This window comes from Hylaeus anthracinus, unplaced genomic scaffold, assembly GCF_026225885.1.
Source record: "Hylaeus anthracinus isolate JK02 unplaced genomic scaffold, UHH_iyHylAnth1.0_haploid 3, whole genome shotgun sequence".
Taxonomy (NCBI): Eukaryota; Metazoa; Arthropoda; class Insecta; order Hymenoptera; family Colletidae; genus Hylaeus; species Hylaeus anthracinus.
Window position 1 is genome coordinate 9,964,870 of NW_026535284.1, and position 20,227 is coordinate 9,985,096.

Sequence of the window (20,227 nt, forward strand, 5' to 3'; positions counted from 1 at the left end):
GCAAGTAGGTCGTGGGTTTTGTTTCAGACCGACATTAGTTTGACGCGCGGAAATTTATTTCCACGGAGGTTCGCCATGGAAGTTGTTCAAGTACCCGAAGCAGTTACTTAAACAGACGCTCCGGCGCTCAGCAGCGAGTCTCAGCGGATGATTAACGTTCAAAGTGATTCCAAGACCTTAAACGAATCCCAATCTCCTGCATCCTCCGCTTCTTCGACTAATTCACGTCTGCCTGCTTCTATTTCCTCCTGCACCCGGCCGAACCAGTTCTTTCCATCCATTTGCGCATCCCTCTTAATTTCCTGCTCCCGGAGGGCCCACCCTCCCCGGTTCTTTTATTTATTATTTTTTTTTTCGTCCACGAGAAATTCAAATTTTTCTTCTTATTGCCTTCTCGTCCAATTAGCTTAAACGTTTCCTCCTATTTACCTCGCTGAGAGTCTCAGGTCTCCTCGCTCGACACTTATTTGTAAGAAATCGACTGCTTGTGTGTTGGACCTCCTGGTAGCGCCGTTATAGGGGATAGCTCTGTGATAATTCCATAAAATACTTACAGAATAATACCAAACAAGTAGTCCAAACCTCTCCAATAATAATAGTCGAGGAAAAGCCTTCTCGCGCGATCGTGCTTTCCACGAACGTCGCGGATGAATTGCTTTTTCCTATATGGCATATTGTTTAGCATACAATAATAGCGTTGCACTTCCTCCTACCGTGTTGTTCGGGCCGGTTGCGTCCGCGGGGCCCTCCTATGGTCTCCCATAGGAGGCCAGGTGCGGCCGATCGGTCGTCGATAACGTCGCGGTGCCGATATTAATCGATATTCTAATCGGTGAATCGATGCCGTGAGCATCTTCGAACGTAATATCCGCTCATAACGGGCCACTTGTGCTTCTTCGTCGACGATAACCATCGATGGGTTCACGACACGTCGAGGGGGCCCCACGGGTGGAGCGTCCATGTCCGGACGCACGACGACTCCACGCTTCCGCGGTGTTTGTTTCCTATGGGAATTGATTACAACAGATGTTTATCGGCCTGGATGTTAAGTCTGCACAACTCGACAAGTTAAATGAGATTCGCGAACTCGCCTCGACGTCGATACTTGTCATCCTTATCATTTGGAGAAGTATCAGGTGATACGCCAACCTGTAGGCTCGAAGGGTACAGCTTAGTATCGGAAGGGTGTTTGTTACGTAGATTGCTGTCATGTACGATAGATTATTCGTAAGGCATGTAGGATAGATTTTGGTGCAGTGGAAAAATTTATAGGTAATTGTTTGCCTTATTTCGTTCACTCCGTGAAGAAACATACGAAGGCCGCTTGTCTGACCCAGCACGATCCAATTCTACTTACTGGCAAAAATAATCTTACAAATAACCAGTACAAATATTATTATTTACATTTATTTATATCAACATTTTCCATTCTTATTTTTAATAGTATCGTCGCCAGTAAGTAAAAACACTATTAAAAAACAATACAAACCTAGTGTACGTAAACATTTTCTCATCAATTTGACTAAAACGAGCAATCTCGCTCCAAAAATTGAGTAACTCGCCACGATAATTAATCTTCCAAATTCCTCCAATCGTTTTATTTCCCCACAGTCCTGAAGTATCGTAATTTTTCGACGGGGAATCCCCTGCAAAGCTTATCGAGACTTCCAGGAGTTTCGAAAATCTCCGCGAAGGTACACGTTCGTCGAAAGTCGATGGAAAAGCTCCAACGAACCTCCACGCTCGAGAGGAACTGCCTCGGACGCGTTATTCGAATTTTATCGATGCTTCTTGCGAGGGGTTCGCGGTTTAGTGGCTGGAAATCATTTACGCCCTTCCGCTTCTTTCGTCACACCCGCGGGAGACGATCATGAATTATTCAGACTTTCGCTCCCGTTCCAGCAAATCCGCATTATTTCCGAGTAAAAACGCGCCTCGCTCGCGCGGATTCATGGGGAATTTTTACTCTTACCGGCTGGTTGAACCGCGGCTGGCAGGTGCGTTCTGAATCCCCCCCATCCTTCTTTGGAATTCCGCGCGCTCCCTATATATGGAAGTTCAAAACGTAGACGCAGATGCATATCGGCATTATATTATCGCATACAGGGTGTCCAGCCAGCAACACACTTAATTATTTTCTGTTAGAGTCTGTTGTAAAAATGATTTCACTAGAGTCCACTCAACCTGCAACCTTCCTAACTGACACCTACTTATTCCAGAGCAAGGTCTGTCACCTCAATCTTGAATTTCGAACGTTTCGTATCAGGCGAACATAAGATTGCATAATCTCAGCTTACGACACGAAACCATGAGGTTTTACGGTTAGCAGCGACGACCTCGTCGACGCCCCGCTTCCCTTCGCAAATGGTTCGCCCGAGAACAATCGGTACACGAATTTCACCAGCGGTTAAACACGCCAACCTCCGAAGGATGAACGAAGCTATCGCGGTTCGGCGATCTCCTCAAGTTCGGCCGGATGTTGGCGCTCCCCAAGGTCTCTCGGTGCTAACTTTGACCGTGACGAATGTTTCAAGTGGCAATGCCAATTATCACCTTTCTGCGAGGCTTCCAGACTGACTTACACGTCCTCCGATGGCGAGTCGTTTCTTCCACGACCTCATACCAGTGAAAGCATTCTAAATTAGAGTATAGGGAAGTTAGGTTTGTTTCTTTACTTTTCTTTACTTTTGGTGACTATTAGAACTCCATTATAAAAATAATCAGTGCGCGGGTTCGCTATTTACTATAGCGAGTGTTGGGGCCAGAATTTCACTCTCGAGGGCGTCACTCGGTCGCTACTGGTGCAAGAATTTCACCAGACGACGGTGCCGTTGGTTTTACGGAATGCGTAACCGCCAGTCGCAGAGACTCTTCCACGTATCGCTGGAATACCTCTGGGGAACGCGAGGTGGACCCGTGTCGCCGTCGCAATCCGGTAGCAGCCCTTTGGAATTTCGACAGCTTCCGTCTGGCTTCTCTCGGGAATCGATGAACACCTTTCTCCATACGCTGCTCTGACGTCTGTGTTCGTTGTCTATACAGGCTGGCTCAAAAGTGGTCCAACAAAACGCTCTACATCGTAGCAACGATGAGAGTCCTTCATTGTCACGTACAGCTCTACAGAATATTAAAGGATTAAATGGAATTAAATATATGTAGAAATGGGAATGTGCGAGATAATTGAAAGAGTGAGATGGTCATCCATGGAAGGTTTTCCTTGCCGCTAAGGAAGGAGAACGAAGATCGTGCGATGGTCGACCATTGGGAAAATCGTGTGAGCGTTTAAAATATCGACGATTGTGTAAAGTGGGAAACATCGATAACGTTAATGACGGGTAGTTAGAAGCGGCTGGGGCTTATCTCTCCGTCCCCGAGCGCAGGAAAAAGCCAGCCAAGATCGATGCATCGATGCGCGCGGCCACGACCAGGGAACATATAAAATGCACGGGTTATTGTCGCCGGGACTCTTACCGACAGCTGCTCGTTAGTTGTTGCCAGCCACGGAGGTGAACCAGTCGAACCTACTTCTATACTGGGTGGTTACTCAATGAGAATCTCATCTTCTGGAGCTGTTTATAAAATAACTTGCATCGATTTCAACCTAACGATACTTCTATCTCCTTAACTTCAACGTGATTGTTTTATTTAATCTACTTCCTTCGTTACTCAATTACATTCAATAGTAACACTGTACAGTTTCAGTACCAGAAGTGAAAGGAAAAATACAAAACTGTACCGCCTCTTTTAACTCTGGAAAGTTTCCAAGGGACTAGATCGAAGGGGACCGTCCCAAAAGGGACACCCTGTGACGCAAGGATGCGAGCCTAACGTCAGAAGAGAAGAAAGGCAAAGTAAAGGGACAGACCACGCCTTGAGCCGCCTTGGCAGTGGAGAATTCGCGATCGCCGCCGCTTCTTCGTCTCACCTGGCTTCGGGCATAACTAATATATCGACAGATCTCCTTCCCACCTCCTTTTTCACCTCGAGCACCAGGGATACGAGATTCGCGTGATCCCGAGACATGTGCACGCGAAGACTCCACTCTGAGAAAAGAGGATGCTCGATCTTACAATTTTACCGACTAGAGACATTGACCCTCCCAAGACTCATAGACCAGTCGATCGTGTGTTGCTTTCTTGTGGAACTTTAGTGTTTTCTCAATTATTTCTACCTCGAACTACCGAACGAATCAAGCAGACTTTATTTAGATCGATTTAAGGAAAAGAATGTTTTGAATTAGACGAAGAACAAATTTAATATCATGGTCTAGTAGGTAGTCCCTCGAGCGAACAATTGAATCTTTTCAGTAATTTCGCTCCTAGTACCGATCGAGTGTTCGATTACCCAGGGATCAAGGCTAACAGAATTTTTACTCCTTGTAGTTGTACGATAAATGGCGAGTTGCTGTTGCTACAACAAGGTGGAAACGAGCGCTACACTTTTCTCCTGTGTTCGACACGTGTAGCCTGCCTTGTATATCATCGAGTTTCCTGGAGCTAGGTAAATTAGAACTCGTGTTGTCTACTTACGCGGCGGAAACAGAATTGACATTCCGTTCGGATTAAGTTCGTACCGTTGAGATCGTATCGGCAGCGAAACGGGTGTTGCACCGATGGGAACAACCCGACGAAGGTTTCGCCGCACGGTGTCACTGGGTTACTGGAAAATTTTCCAGAACAGCAATCGCGACAGGAGGCGGCGCGGCGGCAGCATTCCATTCGGGATTGAAACTTTGTCGGCATTAATTGAATCGCGTTCGCGTACGAAAGCAGCTTACAGAGAATCGTTACTTGATGTTGTCGTCGATATCTTTAGGATGAATCAAAATTCTTTCGTTGAACAGACGAAGAGAGAAAGAATCTTCGTAGTTTGAGAATTGATGCTTGCCAGTTAATACTGTATAGGGCGAATTTTATTTTATCCAGACATCGATCAAACCAAACCACTCGACCAATAAAACATCTCTGTAAAAGTGTAATATTCCCAAGTAATCGTTACATCGAGGTAGAGATCCGTCGCTATATCGAGGTAGTCCATCGATTACGAGGTTCGCGGCAGTTCGGTGCTGTAATTAACCGCGCGTGACGCGACCCATATCTCCGCGAGTGAATTGCTAATGTTCCGTTCGATTTTTATGGTCACGCAATGGTTTACGAGGCTCTCGTGCCCCGCGCGCTGGTATCGAGGCACGTTCGAACGAATCGCGCTCGTTGCCGCACCGCTGTTGGCTGAATTCGCTCTCACGCGGCGCGCTTACTCGTCTGGAAAATTATCCAGTAACCCAGTGACACTGTGAGAAGCGGCGAAACCTTTCGTCAATCGCACCGCGTCGATACGTGACTACTAGCGTCTTCTTGTCCAACTACTTGCATTCAAATACCTCGTGCTTTGGTCAAGTAACTGGTCACTAGCAGCACAGATATACAGCCACTTACATACGATAACTCCCCCATGACTATTTGTACCTTGTATGTCTAGTCAAGACGTTTGTCTAAGTTGTATGATAGGTTTGAAGTTTTCAAATGAATTTTTAATCCAATGAATTATAGTATCATAGATGAAAAGACGTTAGAGTCGCGTGAATTTACATAAAATTTCAAGTGAATCCCTCGATTACTTCCTCGGGCCATTTAAACAAAAATTCAATTTGTTTACCCTGAGAAAAAAGAGCCGTCGCAGGGCTTCCGTTTACCGAAGACCGTAAAAAGCGAATGGGAGCGGGAGAAACCGGCGAGCGGATTACACGAACGGTCGTCATTGAGCCTGGGGCCGCGAGCTAAAGATCGTTTAATCGGTCCGCCGGTAACTCTCCGCGCGGTAAATAAATAACATTGTATTACACCGTCGCGGAGCGGGTTTCACATCTCACGGAAGACGAACGAACGCGCGGATCGTTTTCCCAGGCGTTGCACTCCCGTTATCGTTATCCTCTCTCACGTACGAATGCCAGGATCGGTGAACGCCGATTCCTCGGGTCGGCGCACCGCGTTCGAAATGCCGCGTTACATCGTAACGGTGATCGATTTTCCGGCCTCGAGCGGGACACGGGAAACGAGAGATACCGATCGTGGCTACCGTCGATTCGCGACTCGCCGTTTCTTCCTTTTCTTTTTAACCGAGACTGAAGAGGAGCAAAGGTCGCGACTACTTTGCGAGATTGTCGATCGTTAAGATTGTCGAAGCTCCTGAAGATTGATGTTGGTCGTTAAGGCTTGTTGGGGCTTTTTTTTCAATTTGTGAAAGAAAGCCTAAAGAATGGTGGGAAGAAGGTGATCGTCGACGTGGTTAGGTAGTCGATTTTTTAAATCTACGTGGAAAAAGTTTAGCGTATGTAAAATCTGAGAAGTCTGAGAAAGCGTCAGATAGTAGGAGAATGTTAGTAAATTCGTGAACGTTGAGTCTTCGAGTGTATAGTTTGGCGAATTAGTTCCTCTTTTTGGGAGGGTCCTGCCTCAGGCTCCGTTCTCGCCGAGCGATTGCTTTGCAAGATTGTTGGTCGTTAAGATTGTCGAAGCTCCTGAAGATTGATGTTCGTCGTTAAGCGTTATTAGCCCTTTTTTCAATTTCAAGAAGAAAGGGTACAATGGCTGAGAAGTTGATTATCAACATAGTTGAGACCAATTTATTTTAATTCGGCATACGTGATCGAAGAAGACCTAAGGGGTCGTTAGACGATCGCAGAGAAAGGTGATCAGGCTCCAAGCTGAATTCTCAAGTTTCGAATGTATAGTCTGACGAATTAGAGATGGCCCCTGAGATAGAGAAAATTCTAGACTCAGTCTCCGTTCTCATCAGCCGATTACTTTGCAAGATTGTTGATCATTAAGATTATTGAAGCTCCAGAAGATTGATGTTCGTCATTAAGCCTTATCGAGACTTCTTTCAATCCATAGAGGACAGGCTACAAGGTGTTGGGAGGTTGATTATTAACATAGTTGAGGCCCATTTATGTTAATTCATTATATCACTTTGGACCATAGTAATTCTCGAAAGTATCTTAATAATTAATAAGAATCATATAACCACGTTCTTGAAAGTTACCCAACGTTAAGTAATGTCTACGTACCTAACCCAGACTTTTCTATCCGACTATATACTAAACGCTCCAAGCCGGAAGTGACTCCTCCCGTTCCCAAGGTGTTTACGATAAAGTGTGTTCGATAAAAATCTCGCTACCAGAACGGACAGGCATTTTTCCGTGATGCAAAGAAACTAGTAACGATAACGGTGTGGTTCCTCTCGTCTCCTCTTTTTCCCATTCGCATCGACGTACTTCCTCCCCAGACGTGCCCCGCAGATTCCCCTCGTGCGCCAATTTCCACTTTCGATTCGTTCCACTTCGGGGGATCGTTTTCCCAGCCGCGAGGAAATCGATGGAATTTCACTGACGTTCTCTCGTTTTATATTTCGCTCGTTCCTCTCCTTCCTCTGCCATTGGCCCATGAGTTCGAGCCGATAAACCGCGCTAGAATCTCTCCGCGCAACCGAAGCGCGCAGGTAAACGCGCGCTGCACGGGCTTCGTTCCTGAAACGGAAGCGAAGGGCTGCAATTATAGCGGTCGTTACTTTTCCCGCTTGTAACCAGAGTGACTATGTATCGCGCGGTCGATTAACTGTGACCTTCGCCGCTCAGGCGAACGTAGAAACTTGGACGAATATGCGCGCGCGGGTTCCTTCTATTTATACACGGTGTCCAGCCATGAAACATCGAATTCGACCCAAGTAGAATGTTTCGAGGTTGCTAATCTTCTTTACAAGTATTTTATTTGTACAGAGTAGAAATAAACAGTGATATCGCGTCTAATGTACATAGATATAGGTAGGGTGATGACAAGTTGTTGAATCTCTTCAAGATCGATTCCTTGTATAAAAAGGAATCAAAAAGTCCTGTACGATTTTGCAATCCAAAGCTCCGTTAACAAGATATAAGCAAGTTCATCAGTGTGAATCCCAGCGCCACGCGCAGGCAAACTTCACCTGCCCATATCTCGTCGAGGAAACCTCCGATTGCAAAATGCTACAGGACTTTCCAATTCACTTTTCAATCAACTCCAGTAATACGCTTTCGAAAAATCGATATTTCCTACAAGCGTGTAATTACATACCAGAGTAAACCAAGCCCATGAATTCTGAATCGAGCAATCGAGCAACATAACCTCCCTGTGACTCAGCCTGTCCGACATCCGTAATTCGTAACAGCGATAGCAATTTTATTACCATAAACGCAGTCCGCCCGGCGAAACGGTGGGACTTGTCGTTATTAACCATTCCAACTCGAGGCATCTATCCGTAGCTGAAGTCGCCTATCCCAGCCTGGAAGAACTCCTGAACGGAGGCCCGTTTTTAAACGATCCGCGAACGGCGCAGTATTAATTGCACCGATTAAGGAATCACCGTAATAATCCCATCCGCTATCGGGGGCCCGCATGGAGATCGCAGACGGAGGAAGAAGGGGTTTAAAAACCCCGTGCATCCGACGCGCAGGGAACAAGTGCAATTATATTTGCAAATAGCGCGTCCGATACCGTGGCCGCGATCTCTCGCATGCCCGCCAATGCAAATCAAACGGAAACCTTTTGCAACGCGGCTGCACTTTGGCTCGTGGTGGGAGGAGGATAAACTACGCCCCGCCGTTGATTCGAGAAACGAACTATCAATTAGTAAGCGGATCGGTTACCGAACCCAGCGGGACGATAGTACCCTCCCAGAACGTTATCATTCTGCTTTTTCGATTTGTATCATTGCTCGATGAATTCTCAGGGTTCGAATGCATGGATAGATGCATTTCTTGGTACGTCTTCCAGGGTGGATGGAAGGGTCATCGAGTTGTTTAATAGGAATCGCCATTACGGTGGTTTGTTGATTTATTAATTTACTTAAACGCTGAGAAGGTATTTATGCTATCTCTCTGCGTGTTAATGTTACATTAATACGGATAAATGTTAGTTTGATTTCTTATAATTTAATCAAGAACCATTTTATAAGTTGGGGTGATTCAAGGTAGATCCTGCCTTCGAGAAATATTAGGTAGACTGGAAAGTAATGTCGTTTCTTTTACATTAAATTCAAACAAATTTTTAATAAATTTCTATATTTAATCGATTATGTGATCGCCTTCGTTATCGACAGCCCTTTGCCATTTAGTGTGCAAATTTTCAATGCCGTATCGATAGAAATCAATGAGCTGATGTGTGATAAACAAGTATTTAAAATTCCACAAACTACATTACTTTCCAGTACACCTAATATAATCAGGATTGATAAACTTGAAAACGAGAAAGGTATTTGCGTTATAAATCACGTAGAGTTAATAATAGGAAACCAGTACGTCTGGCCATGAGTTATCACCCGAACAGAAGGGAATATCTTGGTCCCGTTTCACAATTGACGAAACAATGAACGATGCCGCAAATTCAATTAGAAAGATGCATTGCGCCAGGTCCAATTACGTTTCCTCCGGTGACAATGATGAATCGTAACCGGGTGTCGATCGCGAGCAGCGCGTCGATTATAAAGGTCATCGAGTGAAAGTACGCGGTCAATTAATACCCCATCGGTACCTACGCTTCGGTAATGATTACTCTAGCGGTGCGCGCGCTAAAGTCCTTTAGAACCCCCGAGACTGCGCAACTGACACGTTCAGATTCATTCGAAGCCTAGAGTTTCGTCCGTCACTGCTTTACAATTTCCTTCCTCGCGCCAAAAAAAAAAAAAAGAATATCGATACCTCCTCCAATAAATTCCAACTGTCCTAGGTCACACAAAGATCACATCAGTTTCTGAAGCACGATGTATCCTACCTATTTAAAGTCAATTTAAACGGTGAATCTCCTCCAATTGTTTCCACCGAAGATCGTGACGCGTTTACATCTACCAGAGTAAACCAACAGTCCCGAATTACGTAGAGGTCGCTAGTTTTCTCGACGAAAGGTTATTCCCCGTCTCCAGATCCTCTACGAACTTGGAAATCGAAGGGCAGCGACGCGTGCAACACGAGCGAGTGCCGCGATAGGATAATCGGAGCGAGAAAAAGGCCAGCGGTTAGGTGACTCGACTCGACCGCACGCGATCTGGGTCGACCGATTGCAACAATGCGCTTTGTGCAGCGTGCACCAAGGGAGGAAGGCACAATCGACATATGCACCGGGTTAGCTGGTCGCTCGCCTACGTGCACGTGCCTCGCAGTTAGCTCTCCGACTCTCGTTCCGTGCCATTTGTTGCTGCGTTTTCCTCCTTCGACGGAGCGTGCTTTCGAAAGGAGAGACTTTGCGTTCCGCTTGCGCGTTTATCATCCAGACAGGTATTTCTTGTAAAATTTTGCGCAGGCTCTACTTTGATTCCAATCATCGACAAAAATATCCATGAAGCTGCTTTGCGTGTCTACTTGCCACTAGATGAAGATATATTTGCACTACTGTAAAGCGAACGAGGGACATTGGGGCCCTCCTTCTCCTTGGGGGGTTGGTATTGTTGCGCCGGGGGGTTGAAGCACGAGAATTCATTTTAATTAAATAAAAAGTTTATTAACAAACTATAACTTTTAAACAATATAACGATAATATAACGATAATCTTGAAGACTTGTAACGAAACGTCTTCTCTCTTTGGAGTTCTCGAATCGCTCTCTTCTATTTTAAAAGTTTGCCGCTTCCTGGCAACCGGAAGCGCGGGAACTCGTTTCCGCAACTTCATATCGTCGCAACATCTTCGCACCGTCGCGACGATGTAACTCGGAACTGTAGTGCGGCATCTTCGTACCGTCGCAACAGTATATTCGCCAAACCTACAATCCAAACCTACAACAAACCACCATCAAGGCATCACGAAATCCCCGAATCACCACCAACCTTAACACTGAATCTCCAACGCTATCTCCCCAATCCCGTTGCAATCTCGTTGAATGCGATCTCGTTGATTCCAAAGCGTTTTGAACGACGGATGCGGCGAGTACGTTGAATGGGTATCCGAAGATTTACAGCGTGGCTTTTCTCTCAAGACGTCAGCGAGATCGCTGCGTCAAAGTTCTCCGGGGCTGTGTTCTTCCCACGAATTCAATTCCCGATAAGAGAGGCCTGCACGGCGCTCAACCGACGGAGATTTAACTAAGATCCGCGTATTAGTATGCCTGGCTAGTATAACATGGTAGAAAACGGTACACGGGACCGCGACAAAGCCCGCCGGAGGTAACTTATGGGTATGAACTCTGCAAAAGGACTTCCTGCATGACCTCTGATCGGGAAACAAGGCCGTGGCCGCGAGCTGGGTCGTTGTACGAGGCAGACGGTAAGCAAGGAATATTCTTGCGGTGTTCGTTACTGGTTCCTATCTCTGATAGCGTACGCGTCGCGTAGGTCAAAATATTCGGTGCCTCCTGCCCAGTGTTCCTCAAACTCCTCTGACCGCTCCAACGAAACCTATAGACCCACTGCTAGCACCGGATCGATTCATTAGATAGAAATGTGCTCTTGCTGGTCAGTTCTACTGGATCGTCTGGAAAGTACATGCCGATTTTTAGTAGGCGGTACAGATCTGAATATATCGAAATGGTTGAAAACAAATAACATGTGGACATCCCCTTAAAAGGTGGAAAAGTTGTGGAACGAAATGGTACATACATAATTCAATAAATATATATCAAAATTCAAACGTGTCTTTGAATGTTTCTTAAAAATCGACACGAACTTTCTGGATAACCAAATGCGTCAGTAGATGCCAATATTTCACGAGGTTATCTTTAATTTGGTTATTTATTCGGTGTAAGCTCAATTATTACGTTCTTTATACAACTAGTAGCCCACGAAGTATCATCGTCTTCCAGGCACTACTTTATCTGTTCTGTTTGCTTCCTCGTTTTTCTTCGAGTACGGTCTAGCAATTTTGGCGTCGAACACGGATCGATCCTCGGTTCAGCGAGGAGCACACGTTCAGGAATGTTAGCACGGGCTCCAACATGATAAACGACGGCCAGGTATAACAATGGGTTCGTTACCGAAAGTTTGGCTCAGCTCGGGGGCCCCCTTGGCGAATCCTGGCCCCGGCGAAAAGGGGTCCCGGGTTACTGACCCCTGGACACGAATGCCCAGCTCGCTGTAACAGCCTTCGCGAAAAGTACGCGTGCACCGAAACCTCGGTGCTCCTAACAAGAAGAAATTAACAAGAACAAACTCTGCGCGAACCACCGCGATTCCTGACAATTCGTTTCTCGAAATTATTGGAGTTGCGAAGAATCGCGTTCAGCAGAGAGCGAGAATAACGAATCCCGAAGCGAAGTGTTTCCTCCGAGACGATCGTGGCTAAGATATGACGTCCGACTGGCTGCCAGGCTTGAAGGGGTTCGCAAACGATCGGTCGTTGAACTGCGAATCGTTCTTGAAATGATATTCCTCGCCGTGAGGAATAGAACCGGGCGCGACGTGTAGAGTCCACTGGTCGCCTTTTCTTCGGGACTGCTGTCCAGTCTGGGTTTATGGAGTTCCCCGAACTTCCACTAGTCGATGAAAGGATAGTTTTCCTAACGGGTAAATAAATTAACACCAAGTCCATAACGTTTGCAGCAGCTGCTTTATTAAATCTGCTGTTGTTAGTAAATCTTCTAATTTAAACGAGTTGGAGTGTCGATGAGAACCCCTGTGAAGTGACTCGCAACTTTTTATCCTCAAAGTTTGAGAGGACTCGCGCTGCCAGGTTCTCGGTACAGTCTAGACGCCGTCAAGTGTTTTAGTGACCCATTTCGGTTTCTAGAGCTGTCAGGAGGTATACCAGGCTTCATAAAGGAAGTCCTTTATTGGCTGTTAATGCCGTCGCGTGGCCGCAAAGGTGCACGCGCGCGTCGCAATCGGCCATCGTAAAAATATGGCTCTCGCTATTGTCCCAGTCCTGGGATGCCCTTACGTTCCCGTATGAATATGACTATGATGATACCCGGAGCGTGTGGGACGCTTTGTTCCTCCTCGTCGGTCTGTCTCTCCCTGCACTGGCGTAGGACTCGCGCTTCTTCGATATTCGGTGCATCGTTTCTTCAGCGTGAAATTAAACGAGCCGCGTTTACGTGTGGACTGGAGATTTTATGGATTTGCAACGAATAATAATACAGAACCATGCAATGGTTATTTGTACAAAATTTTCCATAGACCCTTACTTATCCTAAATAAAATTGATGCCGATTTTTTGCTGCTCATGGAGAACCTAGCATTTAAGTTTATCGTTGCCGCAGGAGGGTATTCCCCTGACCGATGACGCGGCGAAAAAGTGCGACGGGTCTGGCGGTAACATTGTCTCCGAAAAAAATAAACGTATGCACGCCCATTGTGCGAATACGAGTGACGGAACACCACCAGAAGGGTTTTTGTTCCGACGTATGGCGGAACATATGCACCGACGCCGTTCGCACGACGTCCTCCTGGCCTTTTGTCGTCGCTAACGAAAAGGAACGCGTGGCCTCGCTAAAAATGCCAGACCTTTTTCGCTCTCGACGAAAACATCCTGAAGACAGCGCGATTGTCGCTTTTCCTCGTCGCTGAGAACATATTCCAGTTCTTTCGGCGTCAACGATAACAGGAAAGTTGGCGCCAACTACTGCAACGTCTTTATCATCCATAAAGATACAAGAAAACGCAAGATATTATTACCAACAGTGTAACGTTAATCCGTCAACCCTTAAAGATACACTAGACGGGACAGAACCATTACGTAAATCATATTTGTACCAGCGACAACTAATTTTTATGACGAAGAAAATGATCATTTTCTCAGCCGTGTTTCATCATTTTGTTACGCAGCGAAAGGGGGCAATAATGCAACGAAGCCTCGCGAATTTCGCGGAGTGATCGTCGAATGAGTTATTTCGTCGCTATCAACGTAATTGCCACGTGCGGGCTGGTGATAAATAATTCGCAAATATGCACCACGAGCAGCGACAACGTTCTGCGTTGGGGCGGTATCGCTTCGTCGATGGTCGCCTCGAGATTTATCGATGCGTTCGATTGCCGTTGCCAAAGTCGACCTCGAGACCGCGTCCTTTGTCTCGGTTCCTCGTTTTTTAAAGAACGAGTAAAACTAACGCGAACGTAGACGCGGCATAGCTCTATTAACTCCCTCTTTCTCCTTGTTTCGACGATGGGGAGAATCATACGTTTGGATCGGATCGATGATGGTTTCTCGCGACGAGATTTATCGATTCAATTTGTCGACGGTATTCCTCGTTGAAACATTCGACAGCTGAATCTGTTTAAGGTTACGGCAATTAAAGATCAAACGTCGAGATTGAAAAGCTGCTGGCCTTGTGTATTTTTTTTATATCGAAGTTGTATTTACCATCGGGTTTGTTGTGTGGAATTGAACGCGGCCCTTATCTGCTGTATCAATTGCTAATCGAAAATTGAGATTGAAGAGGCTGTAATTGTTTAATTTCTGGGTTGGGTTAGTGATAGGATAGAAGCGTATTTAGGATCGACATCGTGGTTGCGGAGATATGTTTTATTTCATCCTTTCATACGTCCATAAATAATAACAAAATACTAAGAAAAATGTGCAGCTCTCCATCAGGATCCTCGTGCCAATATAAATCAAAAAGTCCATTTTCATTTTGCAATCAGAGCCCTCGTTACCGAGATACAAGCAATTCAAGTTTTTACGCGTTCATCGTCGCGCAGCGTCCGTTGGGGAAGCGCGTGGTCAGCTGACTGGGGATACAAAATGACGCGCGCCAGAATTTATACCAGCAAACTTTTCTTGTTTATATCCTTCGGAACCAAGCTTCGCGTTGCAAAATGGTACAGAGCTTTTCGTTGCCATTTTCCACGAGGAATCAATCGCCGTTAAGAATAAAATCCCATAGTATTAAAACCACCGTCAATTGTCGCTTAACGTTCAATTCCATGAATCAGAGTACGTCACTCGTACGTTAATTCTCCAATTTGTACGAGTAGCGTCGAACTCTGGCGGCTACGCTCCAGGAAATTCGAGGCAGAGATGAAAGTCGTGCACACGCACGTATCAAACGCGATCCAGTTCCCCGGAGCGAGGGGGCACGGCCGCTGGATGCTGAACGCGCGATTGGTCGTTATTAAAAGCACGTTATTACGCCGACAGGTATTAGGTACGGCAATCGTAAACGAGGGATTTTAATTGGCCCAACCGATAAAAACATTCCTGATGAAGACGTTCCACCTTTCAAACGGTACCCCTCTCTCGTCAGACTGAGACGCGATGGACTCGAATTGCCACGAACGAGCAGAGTCCACCGTGTGCCATAAATCATCCCGATAACGATTTAATTCTACCCCGGAATCGCAATACTTCATTATTTATTTTACACAATCGCGCGGAGAGTCGAGGAAGAGGCTTAACGCGGCGGATCACTAAAATTCTTGATGTTTCAATTGAATTTCAAACGAAGCGTAAAGCGCTTCTCCGCTCGCCTGTTCCGCCGATGTCTCATCCGGGTGCACGGTTGTATGTCTAGGGGCCGTTTATTATGGCGCTTGGTAGATTATGAATTCAAGTGCGCCGTCCGTGGCAGAAATTGAGTCGTTGTAAAACGAGAAATCGTAACAGTTCGCTGGTGAAATGAGCAAAAACTCCTGTATCCTTTACGATCTTAATCTCTGCGCGCTGGACGTATATCCTAGGTATCGAGATGTAATTAAAAACGCGACCGTCGCGGTTGGAGTAAAAGTAAGAGGTTTGCTGGTACTAATCGAAACGGGCCGTACGATTATTCGTGGGAAATTGTTGGGGAGACTTATGAATTCTATCTGGAGTAATCAGAGTCGCGAGTTAATTTAGATGGGCCTATAGAATTTCATTTACACGTACTTCGTAGCTGTCGCGTTCTCAGCGTCTCATCTTCGCGGTACACGAATTACGAACAGCTTTCATTGGAATTGGAAGTGGAGGTCTCCTGATACTAACTGCGCCTGGACGCTCGAGCCAATATACGATCGTCTGATATACCCAAACGTCGATCGACTCCACCAATCGCCACCTCCACGCGAATCCTCGACCAGGCTCTTCTTATTCGATTATTCGCTGCTTGCCTACCTCGACGCATTGTTTCCCACGCGAGGGAACCTAACCATGGGTACAGCGAGGACTGCCCAAGCGTTCTGCATCGGCAATTTGCATGACCGATGATCGAGCAGTGCTGCAGCACAGTGACTAGGTGCATCGTCATTACGCACTGGCCAGATACGATCAAACTGTCGGTAATGATAGTCGCGCGACCCGGCGCGCGTACGCGAAGCCAGGGTCGCGTTTATTAAATTACGTCAAATTATTGGTACGCTCCGAGAGCTGATTATCAAGGATGATGCCCAGGAATCATGCGAGCACGCTACTTCGAAGTATGCGTTTTCATTCTCCCTATTGCCATGGATCTCCTGGCGCTGCTCAACACGGGAGCTAGATGATTTGTGGGCAGAGCTCTTCCTTAGGACGTAGTAGGTATGTGCGATTGACACATTCGTAGCTTTTAAGAGTTAGCGCGTGTTATACGCGTAGCATTTAGGCTAAAGCCTCGTGCCTTCTAAACGTGTGGAGTTTGGAGGCTTTCATTTCTACTTGTTACTTGAGCTGTACCCTCAAACCATTCTCACAGAGTGTTTTTCGCCAGATTGGTGAATATCTCTTGAATCTTCAAGAGTTGGAGTCTGTAAGCTCACATCTGAAACTTTACCTCTGTTAACCCCCCATACTCCTACCATCCCTCTTCAAGATTACCCCATTCACTTCCTAGACAATATCACCTTACTCTCTAATCCACTTGAAATCCTCGTTTCGCCCTTCAATGGCCTGCTAGACGAGCTTTAGATTAGCTTGTTCAGTATAATATGAGCTAATCGAGAAGCCATAAACCCAAAGTCAAGCCCATCAAGGCCCAACTGTCGCCTCGAATCTCTTCCTACAGGTCTAAGCTAATCGAACAAGGTGTTCCATAAGTATCGATTTAACGAAATCCATCTTTTGTTTCAGATTCGAACCGACGAAGGGCTGAAAGAAGGCAAAGAGCGGTCCGAATGGGACGCCATGGATCTCCGATGTCTTCAACTAATCAAAACTCGTAGCCAGAGCTCAAGCAACGGAGACGGACCAGTGTCCGCCGACTTAATCGACCACTTGTCCTTTTAATCGATAAACCGCGGCAGCCATTCGAACGCGTAGCTTTTAATCTACGAATCGAACCATTCCGAACCGTGGTCGCATTTTTCTACGAGGAATCGAGGCTCGCGAAAGCGTGAACGAGCTAGAATGATCTGCATGAACAGAGAAAGAATTTTTGCGAAACGTTCGTCGCGCAGACGTCAGTTGCGGTGGTTCTCCCTTTCAGGGAACGAGGTAGGATCATCTGGTGGTAGTAGGTAACAGATGAAGGTGAAAAGAGGATTGAAAGTGGGACTTGAAAGTGGGAATCACTGCATCTAGAATGAGAGAAACAGATCAGGGAAGGGAGACCTCTGTAGCTACTCGAGATTTTCTACTCGAAGACGAAGTGGACCAACAGTGATGCGTAACAGGAGAGTCTGGAAGAATAGTCCTTAGGGATTCTTCTACAAGGACTTGAGAAAGTGGCCTTGATATCACAGATGTGAGAGATTAGTCAGAATGAAGAACGTCTTAGCAAATTGCCTTAATACTATGACTGTGAGAGATTGGTCAAAATAAATAAGTCTTGTTCAAGCTACCTTTGTAGCTACAAGGTCTTCTGATTCCTGTATCTAGAAAGAAAGGAAACCTCTGTAGCTATCGAATCAAGAGTTCGTACTCAAAGTGACCGACATGCGTAACACAAGGCGTGTTGGAGAACAATTGGAGTCCCCTAGGGATTCCCCTACGAAGACTTAGAAAAGTTGCCTTAATACTACGGGTGTAAGGGATTAGGTCAAAGTAAACAGATCTCGTTTGAACAACCCTCGTAGCTACAGAGTTTCCGAAGATCAGTGTTAATCCAGCTTCCATTCATTGCTGAGGATGGAGCACACTCAACGAATTTAGATATCGAAAAGATCGTAAAGACAGGATAACGTAGAAAGTAAGAGTGAGCGTATGGAAGACTTTACGGATCACGAGACTGCTTCTCAGGAAGGGGAAAGCGAGGATTACGAACGAACGACTCAGAAGGCGCTTCTCGTGCCCCATAGGGATCACGGAATCGCTAGGCACACGCTACTAGGCAGCGAGATCATTCACGTTGAAAACGCGCCGTTAGTTTAATCTACTAAGGAGCGTTAGTTAAGGATACGAATGCCATAATAATGACCAAGTTTTGTGGTTGTACTTAAGTCATACTTTTACACTTTACTGTTTACGTTATTAAGGGCTAATTAAGTACGTAAGTTGCATAATATTCTATCGACGGAGTGTCTTGTATCGATTTAACATTAGGCCTCTGTTTTCTTTATTTTTTTTTTTTTTTACGGTTCCATATTGGCAGATAACGCGGATAGGGACACTCCCGACTCGCTGGATAGAAATTAGACAAGATGAGACTCTGTGCCTTTTGTACTTCCCCTCGTTACAGCGAATGCTACCAAAATGATCTTTACGCGAGAATTGATTTTGAGCCTCGACTAATGGGTTGAAATAACTCACACGGTGCCTTCGTAGATCCCTAATTGGCTACAGTAAGTCCTCCGTTTGGGTCTACATGTCCCACAGCTCATTTTGTCCATATGTGCACAGCATATACATACGTACTTTGATACAATTTTAGGCGAGTTGAAACCTAGTTTAGAATCACCTTGCAACGATTCTACACGTCCAACCTAAGCTATTAAACATGTAATGCGTGTTTCCCCCTTCCCCCCATCAGTCGAGGATTCAGCGAGTGGTTGTCGGTTGAAAAACTTGCCAGCAACGGGAGTCTCGAGATATCCGTTATCAGTGCATTTACATCCGTCCCGGCGATTCCACGAACGTGGACGAAGGCCTGTGACACCCAAGACGGTGCGAGGGAACCGCTTAACGAACTCTTTTATCGGAAGTCAGGTATCGAGACCGCCTGTCGTTTAATGGTCCTGGCCACACGACGCGCTCTGGACCTTGGTCTCGCTTTTGTGATTATTATTTAAGTACATGTTAAGCGTATACTAGGTTAGGCTAGGCTTTTCACAATATCTCCTTATGTACTTGAGAAATTTACGTTCCCCCCTTCTTCTCTCGCTCGAAGAAATTCTGCGCGACCTCCGCTACACGACCCCCGTGCCACCTGTACAACCATCGTGGATAATAGTAAAGCCGTTTTATAGAGGGCGTGGAATTTCGTGGAACTAAGCGAGGCGAGATTCGTGCATTTATACGTTTAGAAGAAATAAAATCAACCAAGATTTTGGAGGACGATTTTACCTCCGCCTCCGCCATGGAGTCCGCGGGTGACCAATTAGGTCGGTGAAACAGTTTGACGATAAGAACACGTTTAATCCGTACGACGTACTAGCTCTTACAGTTCTGTAACATAAGTTTTCTAGCCCGTAACGTTAAGAAGGTGTAGATTTTTGATTCTCATGATAAACATTCTATTTTGCGTAATGAATTTGAGGGAGAAGGCACTCGGTCCCCTTTACGATGGAACTCTGCGCGTTATAATTGTTCAGGAATTGAGAACGAGTATCACGTGCGCAGAGGTTCGCCGAGATTTTGCCAGGAGAACGGATTGCAGTGTTGCCAGTGTTCACGTTGTCCCCTAAAAGTCCCTAGTCTTTCGTTGTAGTCGTTGCACATAGATTCCAAAATTCCTGTAATAACGGGAACCCCTTTTAGAACCGTTCGAGCTTCTCCATGGAGAAGCTGTAGAGCTTCCCGTATCCAGAGCTGTAGAACTAGTGTGTACGACTATCTCTCCCACACCTTTTATTTGTGCACATGTAACTCTTGTTTTTTCCTACCGCATTTTTGTCACAATTCTTCTTTCTCGGTTCTCTTCAAGTCTAGTTGTTCACAGGGCATTGGGTGCATCATTTTCTCGCATTTTCCTCTTGTGTTTTATCGCGACGAGATGGCGCGGCGGTTCCCATCAGTGATTAATGTTATCATGGTGAAATGCTCGATGCGTAAGGGTCGAGGATCGTTGTGCCTTCGAGTGCGCATGTTAACGATCGTAAGGATTACAGACATCCACTTTGTGATTCCGTAAACAGTTGTTCAGTGTTTTTTTTTTTTTTTATACTTAATGCTTATCTAGGATAGCTTGTGTACCCTAAAGAGTGTTTCAATAAAATTGACAATGAAATCAA

General features: G+C 45.8%; 1 protein-coding gene across 2 annotated transcripts in view; it reads left to right on the forward strand.

The window, feature by feature from the left end:
• LOC128893427 (uncharacterized) overlaps positions 1–20,227 on the forward strand; it is a 51,404-nt gene extending 31,177 nt beyond the window's left edge. For both annotated transcript variants that reach the window (XM_054154334.1, XM_054154333.1), the window contains exon 4: positions 16,971–20,227. The gene's annotated coding sequence lies outside the window, so the exon portion shown is untranslated. The remainder of the gene's footprint in view (positions 1–16,970) is intronic.